Genomic DNA, 20,956 nt, shown 5'->3' with positions numbered 1-20,956 from the left:
TTTGTTGGAAGCGATTTTTTTTTTTTTAGTAATTCAAAAGTAAAAGTAAATTTAAAAAAAAAAGAAATTACTCTGGTACTATAATACTAATTAAACAAAATTAAGATCATAGATCCATTTCCTACATAATCTAGAAAAGATTAAGGAATTTAAATATATGTTTTCAAAATTAAAATAGCCAAAAGGGCTTTTGGTACTGGGTGAATTTGTCTTGCGCTTTACAAGGTTATATAAAAAAGCTAGATAAGGCTAGATAAAAAGTCTTCCAAAAACAGCTATAAAAAGCCATAAAGTATTTTCTATAAGATATTATAAATAGGTTAAATAATAGTTACTTGATAACACAATATCTATATATAGATATTATATCTTAGTCCGTGGTTCAGAGTTAGTATAGACTATAGATATCTGTGCTTGATAACAACATTTTATATTTTTATATTTAATTAATATTAATTAATAAGACATACTTTTTAAATTATTTTCTTTTCTTCCAAATAACCAACTTAACCTATACAAATTGTTTATATTATATCATAATTATCATATACTATTTATAAATGTAATAAAATTATAGGATCACAAAAATAAATACAAACTAAAACAGAATTATATCTTCAGTATCGTTTTCAGATTCAGGCTGTTCGGTGTTATATCATTAATAACTAATTTACTTAATTCAGTTTGGGAAGAGTATATTGCAGTCGAACCAATATGTTTTAAGACTGATTTCGGTAAATTATATTCTGAGCAGCGAACCTAGTTTCTTTTTAAACCTGCTCTTGTACCAGCGGCGGTTCTTAAGAAGCCACAAGGGGGGGGGGGCGAAAATATTTTGCATATACCTACATTATACTTACAATTTGCATTCATATCAAATTAATTTTTTTCTATTGTTTGGTACATGAGGTGTTATTATAAGTTATATAAATTATAAACTTTATACTACGACGGCATAACGTAAAGATATAGGTATCAATAAAAAAATGTTAAAACTTCAAAAATTGATATTAACCTATCCTAATGATAACGACAAAACCATATCTGTGTTTTCAAAAGGGTAATGAAAGCAAAGTTAACGGTTTGATTACTGATGCCTCCTGATACGGCATATCACGGTACATGCGAGTAAACCAATAAAGAACGAGCGCCCTCTATACATCTATAGGAGAAAACATTTTTTGTAAACAGTAAACAGTTTAGACATAAAAATTAAAAAATAAAAATATCGCCAAAATGATTTTTAGTAAACTGTTTGCTCATTTATATTTTTTACTCGGCCCAGAGGGGGGTGGTCCAACTATCGCCCCCCCGTAAAACCAACACTGTCTTGTACTTAAAATAGCATCCAAAAGTTTTGGCCCAATTTTGTTTCTTAATTTGCTTTTTACCACATTCATTTGACTGAACAATCGCTCTACTTCGGCATTGGACCATGGAAGAACAAGTATTCTCATTGCCAGATCTGAAACTTCTGCAAAAGGGTAAGATCCGCTAGCAATCTGTGTAACAAAACTTGATAGTATTTGATGTTTCTGTCCACTTAACATAAACAGAATAAATGAGGTTTGTTAAATCTTTGAGCAACTTACTTGGGTCAGCTGTATTCGATTCAAAGGATTTATTCACTAATTGCACATTTGCACTTCTTCCAATATCGGATATAAAAACTTTAAATATGCCAAATTCATGTCGTCGTTATACATTTCAAAGAGTACATCAGCAGCATAGCACTTTTCTTTGGTCCTAGCTACACTAAATAAAGTTTTAAGTTCTAACCATTGATTTAGAATGCGACTAACAGCAGCCTCTATAGACAGCCATCTTGTTTCACAAGACCTTACTATTTTTGGTAGATCATGATCGTCGTTTATGGCCCTATATAAATTTGCATATTGTGCTTGACGCAAAGTTGAGTGACAAAACCAATTATAAGTTTCTCTTATCAAATAGTCAATCTACTCGGAAGCGTTTCTGATGCAGCAGCAGACACAGCTAACTGCAGTGAGTGGCACACACAAGGTATATGGATTAAAGCAGGAATCTCTTCTTTAAGTTTTTTGTAAACACCATTGTTTACACCCACCATTACGGACGCATTATCAGTTCCTATTCCACACAATTTTTGAAGGTTTAACCCTTTACTAATTAAAGTTACCTTTACCACTGTCACTATTGCTTGAGCATCACATGATTCCATCTTAACTAATGATAGATTATATCTACATATTATGTTGTAATGATTTGCTTAAAGTTCTTATCAAAGTACTTTATAGTAATACCTAAAAACTTTAATACACTTATATCTGTCGATTCATCAATAAGTATGCTGTAAAAACTATCACCAATGCTTTCCTTCAGGCATTGTGCAAAATGAGGCCCAAGAACATTTGAAATGATTGCAGTACATTTGGATCTATGCAATTTCATGTATGATGCAGCTTCAGACTCTTTAAAATATTATTTGCATAACTCACCATCTTGGTCACATGACAAAATTGAACAATGAGCAGCCATAAACAAACTTATTGCCCCCTCCACAGCAGCCGTTTTGAATGAATCTACTTTTCCAAACGAAGAAATTGCCCTAGACGTTCAAAAAGCATTTGACGCTTCAACATGTTTTTTTGTTTTGACGTGTTGCTGTAGATCATATGTTTTGGCCTTAACATTTGCAGAACTTACAACAAGCCTTTGTTATGTCTTTCAACTTCAGTATCCAGTCCCTAAAATTTTTCTCACTCAACCATTCATCCCTAAATTTTTGAGGATATTGTAGTGCCATTTTGATATTTAATAATGTGTACTTTAATTTTAATTTTGTTTTATTTAAATAGATTCTACATGAAAAATCGCAGTGGCTGTACCTTTTTCTACTGTGAATAACATACTGTTAACAAAAAGTACCTTCCATAGATAAATAAAATGTACCTCTGAAATATAAAATATGTAATATAAATATAACTAGCAATTCCAATACAGTTTTAATAATACATAACTACTATATTATTATAGATAGTATAATACTATTACAGATAATTGTATATTGATCTGTAATTCAACTAGTACAAAAAAAACAAAGATTGTCATACTGTATAGCCAATCATTTGGGGCGCATTATTATTTACAATAAATAATAATTATAATATTATTTAAATTTATGCGGGAAATTTAAAATGTTGGTATATTATCATATTATATTAGCTATATTTTTTATTATAAATTATAATCACGATTTAAGATAATGATTATAATGATTTATCTATAATTGTGACTGGCACTTATCAATTTTTATAGTTGATATCAGGCTTATGTGTATATTATCTGAGATATCAGGTATATTTTTAGTATAATCAATATTTACCTTAGATTTTATAGTATGGAAAACTGAAAATACACAGAGGAATTTCGAAATGGACACTAATGAAAAATGGCCAAATAATGGTTAACGTAGAATATGAAATATGCTAGATTTATGGCTATAAGCATTTAAGAAATTTCAATGGCTAGATGGGTATAAGAAAAGGCTAGTTCTAGCCATAAAATTGGCAACATAATGTAAGTACCTAACTACATTTATTACATATTTTTATATATATTCCACATAATAAATATTATGAACATTCACTTATAAGCGTGAGTCGTAATCACTATTTTTAATTACGTGCTATTTTTTACTATGTTATTCAGTCAACAAAAAAAAAAAAATAAAGAAATTAAGGACACTTTAACAAAAATAATCATTGATTATAATATTTACCGGCTTTGAAGGATTCTTTAATTCTCTAACAGTATTATTGGAGGATTGGAGCTAATTTAATTTTTTTCAAAACAAGACTGTTTATCCAGAATGAAGGAAGTACATAAATTAAAGGGCCTCGTTAAACTATTTTGCATGAGGCACCTCAATTTGTAGGGCCCCGATTTTAATAAGCAGAAACAAAACAAACATTTTTTACTTAGTGGACTTGTCATTTAAATTTTTCAAGCTTTTGAACAAATTTAGATCTTTTTCCAATTTTTGGAATTAGTTCCTTTATCATGTCCTCGGTTAAAGATAAAATTGTTTTTTTTTTATCAATATTTTCTTCTAAATATTATTTATTCAATAAATTATAACTATTATACTTACAAGATAAATAATTGATTTTAATAGCAACAGTGTCTAAATTGTTTTATTTTCTGGTAGAATTACATTATATACATCCCTAGGTCATAGGATATTATAATTAACTACCTATCTACATTCACTATTCTGATTTTCTTACTTTTTTGTATGTTTTGAACTTTGCCCAACAGTTTTATTGCTTTAAGATAATATTGGCTGGTACATTTTATTTATTGAATACATAATAATTAGGTGCAACATTAACTAAAAAAATGTTTCTAACTCCTGCACACCATTAGTCTAATCCATTCCAATATTGTGAAACAAAAAAAAATTGGGTATTTAGTTTTTAATTAGAGTTATTATTTTTGTTAGTATGATTTAAAATTGTATGCATTTTGGATTTAGTCTTAAACGATTTATGAAGGTAAACACAATACCTTCTACCTTTAGGTTTCCTTTTCTGGCATTTTATTTGGGATTCGAAAAATTGAATTGTTGTAGCATTTAAATGGGATGAGAAATGTTGAAAATCTTTTCTTTTTGCATATGTTTCTTCTAATTTTAAACGATTTTTTAGTTGGAGGCTTTGTTTTTTAATTCTTTGAGTCTTCTTTTGTAAAACTTTGGCTTTGGCATACAGTTTCCTTGCTTGGGAACACAAATTAGCCTTCTTAGTGGTACCAGCTATTTTCAAGAGATCTTGATTTTTTGTTAAATTTGAAATAAAAAATATTAGTATATTAAATTAGTATACTTTATTTTTATATTATATATTTATATTTATTTTATATTTTTATTTTGTATTGATATGAAAAAATATTATTAATTGAAATGTCAAAAAATAAAATATAATATAATTATCAGCTACATACAACTATCAGTTGAATTGAGTGTTGTACTAAAATTAGATATATCAACTATTTCAGGAGTACATTCCAAACAATTTGCATTTTTCTCAGTTACAGTTATAAAATAATAACCAAATGAAACATGTCTATTTAATAATATTATTTTATATAATATGTATCTATTAAATTAAAAAGTAGTAAGAAATTACAGATAATTACACCCTAGATTTGATGCAAAAATTGAAATTTAAACATTCCACACAATGATAACCTAGTGTAGGTACCTTTTAAATAATATTCTAAGTTCAACCAAGTAAATATTAAATTGTTTGAACAATTACCTGTAGCATTGAGTACTGTACTAGAATCAGGTATGTTAATTATTGCAGGAGTTTCTTACATACTCATAGGCGCCAGGTTTTGTAAATGCCAATGGGGGCCGAATTTGCTACATATTAGCCTTAACTTTTGCTCTTCAAAATAATTTAAATATGTGGTTAAAGAGTAGAGACACGGGAAGTGGACTACTTATATCTATATTTTTAATTGTATCCTCTTAAATTTTAAATCAGGGGAACACTCAAAATTTTTCATTAATAACGGTTCCCCTCAAATTTTTAGTCACTTAAAGTCCTAGTTTAAACTAATTCAAATATGTAAAATATGATAAAATAAATACTACCTGTAGTATAACACGAAATAAATTAAAAATATTTATTTACTTTAATTTATTTTAATAATATCACATTAACTTAATGAAAATGTATTCTGTCTAACTTTTGTTTTATTAATAAATTGGTTATCTTATTAAAATATATATTATATAAAATTAAAAAATTACACACAATTTTAAACTTTGAACTGAAATTTGCAAAACAACATCATTTTGATAAAAAAAAGTCTGTATCACAAGAACTAAAAATTATGATAAGCTGTAGTCAGTGCGGCCACTGTCACAATGTTACAATATTCATATCATCATTATAATATGTAATTTTATTATTAACAATGTTCTCGAATCTCGGATATATTATTCTGTAAACATGATTTGGGAAATTCAAATCTCAATCTTTTCAATGGGGGCTGAGCCCTGACTCCATCTTTTCAATGGGGGCTGCGGCCCCCGAGCCCCCATGTAGTCGGCGCCTATGTACATACTGTTCACATATTTCTCAACACCTGACACAGCTGTAAAATAAAAACAAAATAAAACATTGTGTATTTAATAATATGTACCTATATAAATTACAGGAAAAATAGTAAAAGATTACAAACAATGACAACTTTGATTTTGATCACCTTTGAGTTTCAAATTTAAGCATTCCACAAAATTATAACATACTGTATTTAAATAATATTCATAAACCCTATAAACAATTAACTGTTGAATTGAGGGCTGTAGCAGGATTAGGTATGTCAATTAATTCTGGAAATCCTTCCGAACAATTGACATTTTTCTCAGACAGTGCTATAAAATAAAAATGTATACTATTCATATTTATTAATTTTACATTTTATTTTTTAAAATGTAAATTAGATAGAATTATAAATATAATTACCTTTTCTACTGTATACGTAGCTGTAGTGTTTTTTAAACAAACAACTTCAAAGTAATATTAAATTAAATTAGATATAATTAAAAATATAATTACCTTTTCTACTCTATACCTTTTTTTTTTTTTTACATGTTTGAACCGAGAACTGGGGGTGGAACCGACGCAAGTCATTTCACCCCCCAGCGCTCATCGTTTATTGTTGAAAAATAACAAATGTACAATACAATAAATTATTTACAAAAAAATGAAATATGTGTACAATATACAAGGGGCCTCTAACCCCTTTTTTTTGGCCTTCGGCCCACAAAATTAATCTTAACTACTATGGTTTTGTCTTCACGGATGGTTTTGAGGGGCTTGACGGCGTCTCTCTTCAGTCTCCTTCAACTTCATGACATCTGTGATAAACTGATTGACAAAGGTCCAATTATCCCTAGATCGAAGCATAAGGGGAACAAGGTTTTGAGGAGTGATGTTGCATCCCACGATTGCGTTCAGCCTGAACTTTCGACCATGCCAGGCGTCACACTTGAACACCGTGTGGAGCGCTTCGTCTATGGGGTCGTCGCAGTACCAGCACACTGGAGACGCCAGCTTGCCGATGCGGTGAAGATATTCTGCAAAGCACCCGTGGCCAGACAGGGCCTGAGTAAGGTGGTAGTTGGTTTCCCCGAAACTCCTCCGGAACCACGGCCTTAGGTCCGGGATTAGAGTGAAAGTCCATCTGCCATTGGCAGAGGACGCCCACCGAGATTGCCACGCGTCCAAGAGCTTCTGTCTGCCGGCCTCGCGTTGAATGCCCGATTCTTTGAGGCTGAACGAATCTGACCGTTCAATTGCAAGTAGGTCGATGGGCGGAAGGTCAGAAATGACGAGTGCTGCATCCACCGACACCGAACAGTAAGCAGAGCATACTCTGAGGGCAATCCTGCGTTGGCACTTACCCATTTCTTTGATGCCCGACTTCGACATCCTTCCCGACCATACTGGCGCGCCATATAATAAAATTGAGTGTACAACTCCTGATAGTAACTTGCGCTTCCGCTGCTTTGCCTGGCTAATGTTTGGAAGTATCCTCGCCAGGTTGGCCGCGACCTTTCCAGCTTTAGCAGCTACATATGCCGCATGCGACGCAAAATTCAGCTTTTGGTCCAGATGAATGCCCAGGTATTTCATGCTTGTTACCAAATTAATAGTTGTCTCACCTATAGTTATTCACATGTCGTTGTGTGTTCTGGTATTTGTTATTACCATAGCTTCGGATTTGTGAATCGCCAGTTCCAACCCCGTTCTGTCCATCCAATTGACGATTACATCAGCGCCGGCAGAGAGTAAGCGCTCGAGCACGCAGACGTCCCTGCCCCTAGCCACGAGTGCCACATCGTCTGCATACGCCAAGAACTCGACGCCCGATGGTAGCCGCTCGCGCAGTAGGTCGTCGTACATGATGTTCCATAAGGTGGGACCGAGGATCGAACCCTGTGGGACTCCGCTGGTGACTGGCGTAACGGTTATGTTGTAGTTGCTCGTAGTTAGTAGCGAGCGGTCGCTAAGATAGTCGTTGAGGATTTTGAGGATGGGCGGGGAAATCTCCTTGTCCTCCGCAGCGAACAGGATCTTTTCCCAGGAGGCCGAGTTAAATGCATTCTTCACGTCAAAGGTGAGAATTCCGATTTTTATGCCCGCGGATTCGTCAATGAAGGCCATCATCTTCTTGATTGCGCCAATAGTCGAGCGTCCCTTCCTGAACCCGAATTGACAGTCAGCTAGATCTTCGCCGGCGGCAAGCTCCTCCTTGATGCGCCCTTCGATGATTTTCTCGAGTAGTTTTCCCGCAGAATCCAGCAGGCAAAGAGGGCGATAGGATGAAGGGGAGTCCAGGGGTCTGTCACCCTTTCTGAGGAGGACGAGCTTTGCTGTTTTCCACGCGCGGGGAAAACGACCTTGAGAGAGACAAAGATTAGCAAGAATCAGAAACGGTTCCGGCTGTCGGGAGATGAGAATCTTCAGGATTACGTTTGGAATCCCGTCTGGGCCAGGAGCAGTACCGCTTTTTAGCTTTCTGCAGGCCGACTTTAGTTCTTCGACATCGACTTTGCGTGCAGGTGGAGACGTCGAGGGAAGCCAAAGGGGTGCCCGTCTCGCCGGGTGGGGCGGGAAGAGCTCCTGGACGATCATGGAGAGACGTCCTGGCAGATTGATGCCTGGGATTTCAGTCCTGACTTTTAATTTTCCCATGATGATTTTATAAGGCTTCCCCCAGGGATCGCGTTCTACTTCGTCGCAAAGATCCTTCCAGGCCTGGTCCTTGGCCAGTTTAATTGCCTTGGTGAGGGCCAACTTGGCTGCTTTGGCGGCTACTTCTTCCTCCACGCTCGCTTGAGGACCCAAACGGCGGCGTTTGCGTTGAAATACGTGACGGAGGTGGTTGGCTGTTTTGCGTAGCTCGCCCAGACTGGGAGACCACCAATGAACACTCTTCCTTTTCTTTGCATCGTTTGACGGGGAGAGCTGCACACGTCGTACAGAGCCGAAGTCAAGTTGTCTGCCATTTTGTCTATATCGGACGCGCATTCATGAAGAATGAGCTGGTTGGTCGTCAGATAAGCGTTTAGTGTAGGGGCGTGAAGTTTCCTGATCCTGGGAACGTTCGGTGAGACGCTGCTATGATCTTGCAGCGAGAATTGAATGTACATGTGATCACTCAGGGTGATCGTGTCCAGGACGGCCCAGTTTGACATGGTGGCTGCTACGCGTGGAGAAGCCAAGGTGATGTCGATAACAGAGGACCCAGGTCCGCGCATAAAAGTCGGTGTTGAGCCGATGTTGCAGATGACCAGTCCTAAACCTTGTATTAGGTCAAGGAGAGCGTATCCTTTTTTTATTGTTTGATCTGCACCCCCAGGCGGTGTGGTGGCCGCAGATGAGGGAGTCTCCGTTGTACAACCGGATGCAGGTTCTGCAGTTCTCGAGGTTGCCGAGGAACGCAAGATATTGCGTAAGGTTAGGGTCAACCCTAGGAGACCAGTAGCACGAGTAGATGCGAAGTGCGCCAATCTGAATCCAAATAAATCCCGGTTCGGAAGGGCCGACGATGTCCACTGGGTGCCCGCGGAGACATGCTATGGCCGCTTTTCCGAGAGAGTCGTAGTGCCATGATTTGACCCTCTTTGGGCAGGGTTCGCTGACGATGAGAAATTCAACAGAAGACTCGGCAGCCTGTCGTAGTGCCAGCGCGTGAGCTGCCTTGCAGCAGTTGAGATTGATTTGGAGAAAAGAGATCATGATGTTGGCTCATGACGCACCTCGCCCTCCTTTACGCCTGTACAGTGGGGGGATGCTGTATCCTGCTTGCCGCCCGCACTCGTGGCAGGCGTGGGGTCGACAATGGGTTTAGGGCAGTATGCTATCAAGTGACCGACCTCCTTGCAGCGGAAGCAGCGCCGTTTTTCGGTACCAGTACAGGAACTGGAAGGGTGGCCTGTTTCCTTGCATTTATTGCACGCCCGTGCTCTGTCGTCAAACTCTCTAATGCGACAAACGGCCCAGCCGATTTTTATCTTCTTCGCCTTCGCGAGTTTGAGTCCAGCCCTGATCGGAACCCTGACCACAGCAGATCTAATGCCGCTTTTGCCTTGGCGGATGTTGACTGGCTTCATGTCTTGTAACTCCGGATCGAAAGATGCCAGAGCAGCCCGAAGTTCTGAGTCGTCGACGGAGTCTTCGATTCTAACTATTAGGAGCGCAACACTGGGAGCAGGGCGCCTTATGCCGATCTCGTCACCCAGTCTTGTCCGCAGCGCTGAGGCGAGGTGGTCTGCTTGGTCCACGTTTGCGGTGCAGTTCAGATGCAGATCGTCACTGTTTACGGGGCAGATAGGTTGACGTGGCGTTGATTCATTGGCGCCTCCCCGGATCTTGTTTGTTTTATTATGTTGTTTCGCTAGCTGTGGCTTCTGCTGCTTCGGCTGTTGCTTCTGTTGCGTCGGCTGCTGCTTCTGCTGCTGCGGGGTTTCAAAAGCCAATGTTTGTGTCGCCCCGCATACCCTTTTGACCGGATTGACCTGGGTCGATATAGTCTGTGAACTGACAGGAACACTTTTGACGCAGGGGGCCTCAATGCACCGGTGCGACTCCACTCCATGCATGGCCCTGGACGAGAGGTTGGTCGATCTTATGATCTCGTCCCTGCTACTGGCAAGACCAGCAACCACCTGCAGTGTCTCTTCAATAGCCGACTTTACGTCGGGGCTCCTCACTTTGCAGAGAGTTTCTTCAAGAATTTTGGCCTTGGCCAACAGCAGTTTTATGCCAGCGTCATGGGTTTTCAGACACCCTTTCAGGCCTTTCCATGCCTTTATGGCGATCTCCGCCTCAGGACAAATGCCTGCTTCAGCGCTAGTAAAAGGTAGAGTGGCGGAGGCCTGGCTGGCCACCCCCGCACCCGCGCGGTTGTCAGATGACGACCCTGGTGAGCCCGCTACTTGAGAACCGGTGTGAACACCGGCCCCACTCGCCATTGTCGACTCCTGAGGGTCCGAATTCCCTGGAGCAGTAACAAAATTTCCGTTGTCAACTTTCATTTTGAGTTTTTTAAAGGGTGCCTTTCCCTTACGTTTTATACCTGCCGCCAGGTTGGAACCGCTTTGCACGGGCCGTAAGCCCGTGAGCCCCCCCCCCCACCGCGACAAGGTGGGTTCCGTCGGGGGGGTAATTTCTACTTAACCAAACCACCTCTATTATTTAAATCTACAATTACAGAAAATGAATTCCTATGGCAATAATTATGTATAGTTTGTTCTTCTAAAAGGCTTTCTGCGCATGTTGTACAGTCAATTTTTAAAATTTTTTTTTACAATAAAACAACAAATATAATAAAAGAAATTATCTTTTAAAACATCAAAACAACGTTCAACTAAATCTAGTTCTGTTAAGTTATCATCATCAAAGTTTTCTTCACATTCGGAACTTTCAACTTTCTTTTTTGCCCATAGAATTTCAAATACACTTTCTGTAATTGTACTATCCATTAAAATACAGTTTGCAGAATAGGATGCAGATACTAAATTTTTTAATAACAATTTTTTCATAGCTGTTCGAAATTCAATCAGATTTGGATTATTATTATTTCTAGACCGTTACCAAATTTTTTTATGTGATCCTGAGATAACTTATAAGTCAGGAGATATTTATACTGAGTATTAAATAATAAATCTTCAGCAATACTAAATACTGATTTCACAGCTACTGCCAATCCTATAAAAATTTATAATTTAGTTAAATATTTTAGAATTGTAATTACAATGTATAAATTTGACATAATTTAGTTGTGTAGTAAGTAAAGTACATAAATATTTCTAACTTTAAAATATAGAAAAAATAACTAACCGATACAAATGTTTTTTGAGGAATTGAAGAAATAGGAATATCTTTCATATCAGTGAGTTATAACAAGTATTCTATTAGGGGTAAAATTATGCCCTTTTGTTTTTCAACATTATTTTGGTACAGAGGTTTCTTAAAGCCTTTTCCAAAAGAACTGCGAGTATTCAAAAAATCAAATAACCAGTCTATAGTACGTATAAACTTAATAGTTTCTTCAACTAAAATTAAAAATATATAATTTCAACATTTTAAAAATTGCATAGTTAGTATAATTAGTAATTGGTAGGTTACCCACATATTGGTAACCTACTACTAATTACTTGATTATACGACTCACCATTTTTAAATCCAGAAATATTAAGACAATTTGATGCTTCCAGAGCATCAGCTGTTGACGAGCTCAGTGTTTCAGCAGCTAATCTCACTTTCATAATATTTTTTCGCCAATCTACATGTCATGCACTTATTTTGTTGGCAAAATTCAAACCCATTTTTTGTTGAGCTAAGAGAAATAAATAATATTAAATATAAATAAATATTTAAACATAAAAACACATTGTAATGATTTTTTAAGTAGATAATAGAGCGAACAATAGCTGTTAAAAATGAGAAATCTATGATCATACAATTATAAAATTAAAATAAATATAGAATACATTTTCAGAGTACTGCCAAAAATCATTGACTTGTTATTTAAAAGTTTAATATCCTTACTAATTGGTTATTATTATAACTTAACTCACCGAAAGAAATGTATATTTTGTCCAGCTGTATAATATGTTTGAACGTCCATAAGCAGCACATGAAACAGGCGTTATAATTAATTTTCAAGCATTTGTACACTTAATTGACTATACTTGGAAGTTGTATCTTAATAAAATGACGTTAAATTGTATTGAGTAATTAAATAACAAATAATAAATTGTTATATAATATACTATAGTCTATAATTTTATGTAGGATAATCTTAAATGTTTTGCCAACCGATAAAATGGCGGCAACTGATAAGCCGAGCTTCAATAAATCTCAAGAGTTACTTATCTAGTGTATAATAGAAGTATGTGTCTAAGACATAGATAATATAAGAATGGATAGGAGATGCCTATACCACTTCCATATGGGGCTGTGTGCTTTTTTGGGGAAGAGAGAACGATATGGAGCTTTTTAAGGTTATGTGCAAAACTATTTTATTAAATAATAATGAATAAACATAATAGTGAGTTATATTTAGATATTTGTCAGTTTGTATTTTGATTGTTTTTCCACCTGTACATTGAAAATGGAAATTGGAAATTAATATTTTAACAAAAAAAAATTATGTTATTTAATATTTATTATTATTTATCAATTATCACATCAATATTTTCCCCATATAACCTTAAAAATAGTATCACTAAATTTTAATGTGATACGTTCTTATGTTCTATCCATTCTTATAATATCTATGGTCTAAGACCGTGGATTTTATAATCAAATTTGATAGTATATATAATTTATCAAATTATTAATCATGGATAGCTGGATGTTCTTATACACATTTGTCCATGATTTGAAGCTGCGATACTGGTGTACGTAATAATAACTAAAAGTCGTAGGCATGTTTTATTACTATTGAGTGCCCAACCACGTGCAGTAGTGCACCCAAGTTGTTAATCTAATCTTCGACATACGTTAATAAATAAATTGCCTTTTCTGTACCCCAAACATCGTATTGTGATAATTTAATTTAAACAAGTTGGTTCACGACGGAAAACACGATTTGTCGTGCGCCACAGAAAGATAGATAAAATAAGATATGATAAAGAAATATGATAAATATGTAGCGATACAGGGCCCGTATCACCACTTTGCTCCCACTCCACGCGTTACCATCCGCTGCGCGGTACCAATATTCGTTAGTTATTTTATTTTATACAACTTCTGTGATTTATATTTTATATGTTCCTAGGCAAACCGATCTCGCATGCCGATTGGCGACGCCATACCACTTGTACCGCGACGTTTACGACGCGGCCGCCGTCTTTCTTTTTGCTCACAGCCCTCGACCTAGCCACACGTATTTACAGTAATTCGCTCTCACCCGACGTCATGACTTCCGACGCGCCGACAAGCCTCGAATGGTCATCGCAACGACCTCCGCTCGTCTCGCCCCTGGACCCATGTCCCGACGGCGACTCGTCTGGCCGACGTACTTAACGCTCCCTCGATCGCGAGTGCAAACGAGCACACCGATTCCGTCGATACGACTGACCGCGCGACCGCACTTTCATGTACCTACTTACTTTCGTACTGCGTACGATAGATGTGCATTAATTTCTTGGCGTGCAATAAAACCACTACGACGCAACGCGTCACATTAATCCAGTGTTCTATTTATTCATTACCTAAAATCTGTGTATCTGTACCTCTGCTATGGAGTCAAAAGTAAGCGTATGCTGGAACAGTGTGGGGTATCCCCACTGCAACCGCGACACCACACTAGTCCCACAAATATATACTCGGGTCCAAATAAGAACGCACCGCCTTGGCGCATCCAAATGAATCGCGGAGCGACGTCCGGACCCCCGGCTGACTATTCGCGCTGCGATTGCGCTGTCGATTGCGGTCGCCGCAGCGTTGCCAACCTCCAAAGTTGAAAATGGCCGCTATAAAATTATCGTATTTCACACATCTTTGATAAAAAATATCGTACATACAAAAAGTTCTTTATTTGGTCATATTGACTAGTTAAAAATATTAAAAATATAAAAAAAAAAACAGTAACACTGTACATTAGTCATTTATATAAGTTTAGTATAAAAATATTTAAAATTTAAATGTTGTATATAATAATAAAATAAGGTTTCATTTCAGAAAATAAAACTTATAAAATAATAAATTGTTAATGGCATAAAAAAAAATCAACAATTTTGAAACATACCAAAAATTGTTTCATAATTTTCATTCATACTATTTTTATATAAAATATTTTTAGTCATACAATTTATCATATTCTTAGTGGGTTTAAATGTAATACAATTGCCATTATTAGAAAGATGTTGTTTTGTGTGTAAAGCTCCATTGATCGTATCGGTATTTAATCTATTTCTAATTTTGGTTTTCATACAGTTGACAGATGAAAAAACTCTTTCACAATCTGCATTTGAGTGTGGAAGACTTAGAACATCTAATGCAAATTTAGTTAACTCTGAAAAGTTACTCAATTTTTGGCTAACTAAAATCCTGTTAATATTTAAAATAATAAAATGTTATGCACCTATACTACTGCCTATAAAAACATAACTGAAGGTGATTTATTTATCTTATCAAAAAAAATCTATATTGATTCTTTTAGTACCAAATTCCATTGATATATTGATAATGTCATCTCCTGTAGTTGTACTACTCATTGCAATAGGTAAATTCCTCCATTGGTTATCAATAACTTGCATAAGTTGTATGTTATCGGGTGATACTATTCTAGGGAGTAAATTGATTAGTGGTAACAATGAAGGAGTGTTCTCTCTAAAAAACATGAGATACTGCATTATCTGGTTTCAAAATATAAAGCTTAGATAAAACCGGGTCATCCATATTGTATCTTTTATTAATTTCAGTAACGGCTACTTGAAAAAACTCTCTACACCTATAATTTAAAAACAATATTCTTAAATAAATTAAGTTATTAACTTAATCTTTAGATTGTGTCCATTCATTTCGAAATTTTTGTGATCGATTCTTGGGCCTATCTTTTTTAGAAACTTCGCTGCCTCTTTTCAATTTTGTTTTAGTAGGTGTATTTTGTCTATAATCCGGATTATCGATATCACTTTCTTCATTGTCCATTACAATATCTCACAATCTCACTCTGTACGACACAGACAAACTATACGGAACTGAACTAATGCACTAAACAGTAAAATTACAGTAAACACTATGTAATGAAACGCAATTGGTTGATAATAATTTGTTTTTATTGTTATAATATATTTTGAACCAATATGCTCATTTTGTCTCTGGAAGTTCCAGACTGGAACGTAACTTGACGACAGCGACTGGCTCGGCTCTGGTGGCGGCGTGCTGTGGTAGGTAAAGCTGCAGGGTGTCCGTAGTAGAGTGTGACGACACGTGCTTTTACGGCGAATGATGGCGAGATTGGAAATGCTGGTACAGACTGTATACACATCCGTGTATAACGAGTGGTGTGCTCGTCCGGCTTGTGCAGTCTGGGGCAGGTTCTGGTATGTGTATAGCAATCAGTGTCCGTTTATAACGAATTTGTTAGACTCGTCCAGCTCACTGGTGTGCTATACCCAGCGGGGAGATAGGTGATTTTACTGTGTTTTCTGGGTGGTATATATAATACTCGGGCCCTTTTCTTGATGAGTAAAATGTATGAAAGGTTTTTTGTAATTTAGGTGTTTTCCGTACAACTTAAAACCCATGCAAAATGTGAATTGCATAGTTTACGATCTGCTGATCTTAATGGTATCTTCCAAAGGGTTTTAAGTTGCGGGGTTCCGTCGGAAAATGACCTTTTTTACTCGGGCGGCGTGCCGGCGAAATAGAAGCTGTGGTGTTCGGGCGTTCTAGTGAGCGCCGTGAACGACTGGTTTGTATGTTCCGCGGGAATAGCGTATAATCACTGCGCGAGAGCGCGTCGCGGTAGTTGGTACACGATCGATGACGACTCGTAACGAGAGCACGCCACGGGATTGGGGCGTTCGAGTTTGTCTCGTTACATAGTCCCCTTTTTTATTTTGTTTTTCTTTCCATTGCACATCGAGGATTTCAATGTACAAGTAAAAGAAAATGAAAACATAATCGGGTAGTCGTTATCGGTGTTGTTTTTTTTTTCTGTTTTGTTCAATTATTGTTGGTGTTGCCTCTTGAGTTCTTTTATCTGTCGTGTTTTTTTCTTGATATATGAGTTTTTTCAGTTGTGTGTGAGATATGTCCCCAAATTCTTTTGTAAACTTCCTCATCGTGAGCACATCTTTTTTGAAGTTGTTATAGGATCCGTGATTTTTCTTGAATAGTTTGGTGATCTTGCCTTGGATAGGATCAGATTCGGGACTGCTTTGGTAACTGCTGTCGGAGCTTAGCTCAATCAAATGTGATGTTCCCAATTCCAGAGCTTCTGTGTCTACGGGCTCTATGTCATCGCTGTCTGTGACTATGGTATCCGGTGATGAGATCACGTCAGGTTCCTCAGTGTTCTTCTTAGTTACGGAAGCGTCCTTGTTAATCAGCACCTCTTCTGGCACTGCTCCTGATGTCTCTTCTGGTTTGGCGGTGGTCGCTTCTGATACCAGCTCTGATTGATAGGATTTTATTAATTGGACTGACTCAGGTATTGTCCATATGCAAACTATATAAAAACAAAGCTAAACATATACATGACAAATTACATTACAACAAATTACTTATTACAAAACATATAATTTACATTACAATAGGAAATAAATTATTTTAAATTTCTAAAAAATAATGTTATTCACCTTAACACATAAACTGATATAATGAACTCTGAATCAATTGATTTTATAAGCATATTGGTTTCTATAGCAGTTCCTGACGAATTGTTCCAGTTTTAAATTAATTCTAAGGCTCCTAATACAAAATCAAATAATTCTACAAAACCATGTACAACATCATAGCGCTGAACCCATCTTGTAGCACATAGTATTTTGAGGCTTTTTCTTTTGATATCAGTATTGCTATTTCCAATACAAGAATAACATATTCTGTTTAGGTGTATTGAATAAAACATATAATTTATCTATAATGCCCAAACACTCTCTAATGAGTTACAAGCAGTTGATACAACGAAGTTCAATTAGTGGACTGTACAATGTACATATATCGCCAGTGTTGGGTTCAGATAGCAAAAATAACATCTAGATAAATATTAGATTACTAGCTAAATTTTTCTTCTTCTTCTTTTTCTTCTGAGTTAAACGGCTACATTTTTATCTAGATAAATATATAGATAAAACTTTTTTATCTAGATTTTTAAATTACAATAGTTAATTTTTATTAATGCTTGCCATGCTATTGGATCCTTGGTTTATTAATTTATTAAGGGAAGCAAATTAGGAAGGTTTATTTTGTATCAAAAATATATTAATGAATAAATATATGTATAAAATACATATACCGTACATACAGACATACAGTACCAATTTCAATGTATGACAAATACATTACCCCAAAATCATGGTTAGGTACCAATTAGTAATTACTACTTTACATATATTACCACAGATATATACCTATAGTAAACTAGATTGCCAACTATTGATAATACGTGAAGCAAAGTTCTGCCATTTTATCTGAGGCCAGAAGTATTATCAATTATTATCACAGTATTAAATAACGAATTATGACCACCTTGTTCACTGTTGTCCTGTTAAGTGTCAACATTTTTGGTTTTTCTACTGTTTTTTGAAATTTATACTTTTTACTGTGGCAAAATTAGTTTAATCGTTACTAAATAATTACGCCCTATAAATGCTGTGCGTATGGTTATAATAATGTCGATGGAGTGGACAAAAATATTAAGTTATTTAGGTAAAATTATAAATATTTGATGAACATATACATTACATTTATCTATTATTATACCTATTTTCTTTTAAAGATTTCCCTTTAATGAAACCACGAAAAAAGAATGGGTGGATGCCATCCAGAGAAAAGATTTTAAAGCATCCTGCTGTGCAGTGCACATTTTAACCCCAATGATTTTGTTGAAAATCCAGACAGATTAGTTTTAAAAGAAGGTATAGTTCATAGTAAGTTTAATTATACTGCCACTCCCATTAAAAAATGCAGGAAGAAAAAAATAACTGGAAATGTTTATTCTCCAGTACTTAGTGAAATAGTTCAGAATAACAGACATCCAGGTATTTTAACCAATTATCACTTAGGTACCTATCTATATATAAAGTATAAATGTTAATACAAAATTCAATTTTTAGAAGATTTAACACCTTTAAATGAAATGGATACAGAAATTGACTTAACATATTATGGACCCAGTGAGTAAAAATTTGTTAATTTAAAAAAGATGTTTAATATATTGAATTTTATTTTAGATACTAGTCTTTCACCACATACACACCTTCTCTTCAGAGAATGAAACTAAAAAGAATAATTGAAGAATCTCCAGTAAAAACTAGTTTGAGAAAAAAGATTAAAGTACTGCAACAAACAGTACGAAGACAGAATATGAACATAACTACACAATATGAGGTATTATATTTTGATGACAGTATGGTAGGTATGGTTTTATGTGGTATAAGGTAATTATGTGATTTAATTGAAATATCTATATATAGTTTAAAAATGAATGTTTGTTTGCTATGTTTTTCTTCTATAGACAATTACAGGATCATTTACAAAACAAGAAGAATATAACGAATAACTTGAAAATATCGATAACAAATCATTCTGTATATTATATTTGATTATATTAGTCCATGTATATGTATTAATAGTAAATTTAAATTTGTGTGTTCATAGTGTAAACATAGGAGAAACAATTTGGATGCGTGTGGTTGTCATGGATATAATAATAATAAATAAATGGTATATTTTTTGTGTGCATTGTTGTTTATAACATTAATATATTTCCAATGTCACTTTGGCTATGCAAAATTAGTGAATTGTTATTGGACATTTCTTGTTAAAATAATAATATCTATACTGTTTAATGCATCGGATATGGATTTGTCAATATTTGTTCAGTGATTGAAATAGGTAAAATTGCAAGCAAATATTTGGAACATATACAGATTAGTTCCCGCGAGATTTTTTCGTTTTTTTTTCCCCCTAAATATGTGTTTTATAGCACTGAATACAAGTCTAATTCAAAAATTCTCGCAAATCATTATTTTGGGAGTTATATCTTGCCAAAGTTTACGATTTTACATATTTACGCTTGCATGCGCCAAACGCTGTAGGTAGGTATACGTTTTCGTATTGGATTGTCGCCTCTATGTGTGTCACCTCTATGTCTCAAGTTGTTTTGATGAAAAATGTAGATTATTATATTAGTAGCGTACTCCAGATCACTACAGATTTTTTACGCTATGACAATGTTACAAAATGTAAATTGTTAATTTTATTGAGTTGTATCATGATATAACAATTAGGTATGACTGAGTGGATGTTGTGCGCATGACGATGACGTCACGCGCGCGCCTAGCCTTATCAAAATATCACTAGACATCCCTCGAGTCGAGGCCTCGACCCTCATGGCCTCATATCACTAGGCCGTGCTACAAGTTTATAACCTTTACTAAATATTAGGTATTTAGGTAGTATAATATTATGAATTTAGAATTACGATCTCACTGCCGTAGTGAAGTACTGCACTTTTAAAATTTCAGTATCCACTTGTCAAGACTTACAACATTTTAAGTACGTATTGTTAAGTTTTTTAGATAATTTGTACTTTAATTTGATGTAAATAATCACAAACAGTGACCATTTTGACCAGCCATCACTGAGACACTGAGTATTGTATTGTATAAAGTTGAAAATTAGGTACGTATTAACATCGGTTATTTATTTACAAAAGTATTAATTATTAAACATTAATAATAAACCGTTATAAAATAATAAAATTAAAATAACAAAATAATAATATAATATCATACAAATAGTATAGTTGATATTACTCACTCAAACAAACTTTTTTAATTTATTTTTTTTATCATTAAGTAGTTTTTGTAACAATATTTTGTTCAAATAATTTAACCTTATGTAGGTTCTTGTTCTAATTAAACACTCTAGTACTTCATTTGGTATGTTGAATTGTTGTATACCTGACGCAATTAATAATTTGTTGACACTTTCAAAAATACCTGGTTCTTTTTTAATATTATGACCATGAAAATTCCTAAAGACACCTTCTAAAATTTCAGCACATTTCCATAATTCCTTTGAAGGATTTATCAAGTGTCCTTTTGATAAATGTTGCGTCCAAGAGGTTTCAATGTTTGACTGATCAGTATCTGCCACAGTACCCAATTGGGGGTATTTAATAATAAATCGGTGTGCAACATATCCAG

Source organism: Acyrthosiphon pisum, chromosome X (genome assembly GCF_005508785.2).
Source record: "Acyrthosiphon pisum isolate AL4f chromosome X, pea_aphid_22Mar2018_4r6ur, whole genome shotgun sequence".
Classification (NCBI taxonomy): domain Eukaryota; kingdom Metazoa; phylum Arthropoda; class Insecta; order Hemiptera; family Aphididae; genus Acyrthosiphon; species Acyrthosiphon pisum.
The sequence above is the reverse complement of the archived record's forward strand: the minus strand, read 5'-3'. Positions refer to the sequence as shown.